The sequence below is a fragment of the Cupressus sempervirens genome, chromosome 1, assembly GCF_028749045.1.
Source record: "Cupressus sempervirens isolate cs-2001-9-10 chromosome 1, ASM2874904v1, whole genome shotgun sequence".
NCBI lineage: Eukaryota > Viridiplantae > Streptophyta > Pinopsida > Cupressales > Cupressaceae > Cupressus > Cupressus sempervirens.
In genome coordinates this window covers 473487569-473491213 of record NC_143118.1, presented here as the reverse complement: position 1 = coordinate 473491213, position 3645 = coordinate 473487569, and positions in this window count along the sequence as shown.

The window sequence follows — 3645 nt, the reverse complement described above, 5'->3', positions numbered from 1 at the left end:
TATTTGTCATTGCTATCAAGATAGGAGAGCAAGATTATTAGAGGGTGAATTTAGAGAAGATTTAAATTAAATTAAACATTGCTCCTTTGAACCAATCCATTCTTGGCCTAAATACATTAAATTTATGCCAATTGACCTTGTGAAAATTGAAATTGAATACGAGCCCACCCACATTCATAGATGCCAAGAATGAAATTCAAATTCAAATTAAAATATATACTTTGAAGGATGACTGAACTCCTTGAGTGTTGTGCCCATTTGAAAAATGAATTAAATCCTAATAAAAATCCATTTATGCCTCCTTGGTCAATTTTCTTCAAGGGTCGTGCTTTGTCCTGAAGAGATGCCTCTTGAACATCTATAAGTAGAGGGTGATTGTTGATCATTAACATATTGGTTTTTTGCAATATCATTACAAATTTTAGAGTAGATACACTTGTTTATGAAGGGTAAGAAGGGTTTATTGGAACAATTATTCATCATATATTTGAGTAGATACATGAACACATCGTTGGAATGTGAGGTTGATGGTCATCATTTGGTTGTCATTAATGTCAACATGGTTGTCATTAGTGTCAAAATCCCTATTCCAACTTTAGGTGGTTCATGGGCTCATTAGTGGTTGTAAACAAACTGATTTCTATTCATTAACATGTATTAGTTGGCTATGCATTAATTATCCTTCTCATTGATAACCCGTTCTTTGCATATTGTTCACGACTAAGTAAGTAAGTTGTTCAAGATTAAACTTAAACAACATTACCAAGTGAGACGCTTATCATGACTAACAATTATATTTAGGCCTTTTATTACAAAAGCATTTTATGCACAATCAGATCTGTATCATTAGACCAGTATGATTTCAAAGTTACACAATTAACACTCCCTCTTAACTTGATAATCATACTGAGAGATAACATATCTAGCATTACCAATGAAAGATGACTAAAGCATAGATTGATACTCTATATCTATCTGAATCTTTTAAGCATGTGGTATCATTTTAACACATGATACTATGTCATATTACTGTACCTATGATATGACTTATCACTTATACTAGTGATAATTTTATATTGCATGGAATGCAATATATAGGATAAAATTTGGAAAAATTCTTCCCTTATCCAAGTTGTGACTCATAGGTATTGGTAGGCCTACATCACAATATGATCCTGAGTTAAGATCTACTAGTTCACAGGATAAAATTTGGAGAATGATTAAATTCTTCCTTTTATCTAAGTTGTGATTTATAGGCATAGAAACATCTATATCACAATGTGATCTTGAACTCATCTAGATCTGACAGTAGTTCTCTATTGTTCAACACATTAGCTAAGAGATCGTCACCTCTTATAATGTCTTTTATACAAGTGTTCATTATCTCAGAGATCATCACCTCTTAAATAATGAATACAAATGGTGGAGCCCATAATAGCCAATAACTTAACAATAAAAATGATTGTATTAATAATTTAAAGAATACAAATGTATTATAATTCAACCATACCAAGTCTTTTCTTAAAGTGATCTATCTTCACTCGTGAGAGAGGCTTGGTAAGAATATTTGTTGTTTGATCTACAGTGCAAATGTATTCTAATTTTATATTATTCTTGTCTACCATATCTCTTACATAATGGTAAGGAATTTCAATATGCTTGGACTTGTCATGAAAACTTGATTCACAGAAAGCTTGATGGAAATCTAATTATCACAATGAATAACAATAGGATTCATGGGTTGACCAAATAATCCCACAAGTAACTTGCTAAGCCAAACTGCTTCCTGAGAGGTCATTGTTGTTGCAATGTATTCAACTTTAGTGGAACTCTGTGCTATTGATGATTGCTTTTTGCATATCCATGATATCATTACTGAGCCTAAATTGAAATATCATCCTGAAGTGTTTTTTCTATCATTTACACTTCCACCCCAATCCGAGTTTGTGAATCCGTGTAAGTCCAAGTCAACTTTCTCATATTTGAGCCCAAGGTTAAGAGTGCCTTATAAGTATCTCATAATGTGTTTAACTACAACTAGGTGAATCTCCTTTGGGTTACACATAAACTGACTTAAGGCATTAACTACATAGCAAATATTAGGTCTTGTATTTACCAAGTACATAAGAGACTCAATCATCTATCTGCAAAGAGTAGAATCTATGGAGGGTGATTATGTTGTTGCTTCCTTAAGTTTGTGTAGATTAGTCTCCATAGGAGAAGACATAGGTCTACAGTTCCACATTCCAAATCTCTTCAAAATGTCTACTATATACTTTCCTTGATTAAGTATGACGCTGTCAGAGTTCTGCCATACTTCCAGTCCTAGGAAGTAATGAAGGAGTCCTAAATCTTTCATTTCAAGTTCTTTGATTAGATCTTTCTTACATTGATCTATAAGATGATCATCACCTATAATTAATAAATCATCAACATATGGTATCAAAATTATCATATCATCTTTATCCCTTTTAAAATAGAGATTTGGATTAACTTCATTCTTTGAGAAATCTAAATTGATGAGATACTCATCAATTCTTTCATACTATGCCCTTGGAGCCTGTTTAAAACCACAAAGAGCTTTCTTGAGCCCACAAACAAAAACCTTAGGGTTATGAGTTTCAAATCCTTCAGGTTGCTCCAAATATACCTCTTCTGTAATCTTTCTATTCAAAAATCTTGTTTTTACATCCATCTAATGTACTTTCCATCCCTTCGATGCTGCAATGGCTAGGACTACTCTTATAGAGGTGTATCTAGTAACTGGAGCAAAGGTTTCTTCATAATCTATTCCCTCTTTTTGAGAGAATCCCTTGGCTCAAATTTGACTTTATATTTCTCAATGCTACCGTCATCAACATGCTTGATTTTGAATATCCACTTCGAGAAAACAATAAATTTTCCTTCAAGTCTGGGAACAATTTCCCAAGCATCATTCTTAATAATGGATTGATATTCTTCTGTCATAGCATCCTTCCAAGCTATATGTTTAATAGCATTTAAAACATTGTTTGGTTCTGATTTAGATAAATCACTCATGTTTGTTGCATAACTAGTAAATCTTTTGGGTCTTTTATTTTCTCTGGAGGTTCTAGATGGTGCAACAAAGTCTTGTGCTTCCTCTACAACCTTAATAGCCCAAAGTGATCTTTCTTAGAATTTTGAGTTTTCTTAATATTAAGATTTTGAATTTCATTTTGAATTTCTTCAATGTTCTCCCTCTAAAACTCAAATTCAGTATTTTCTTTAGAACTAGGTAAGGGAGAGGAATCTTCAGAACTTAGGGCTCTTTTGAATGCTAAATCTTCTTTAAATATTACATCCCTACTAAGTTTAATATGTTTCTGACCAAGAATGAAAATCCTATATGCTTTAGATGTTTCACTATACCCAACAAAAATACCTTTCCTCCCAGAGGGCTCTAACTTATATCTCTTTTCTTTTGGAACATGTATATATACTAGGCACCCAAAAATCTTAAGATGACTTATATTAGATTTAACCTTAGTAAATACTTCTTTAGGAGTTTTATCTTTTAGGTAGGAGTGAGGACTCCCATTTTGAATATAGACAACAGTACAGGATGCTTCTACCCAAAGATAATATTCTAAATTTTGATCAAATATCATAGCTCTTACTGCTTCT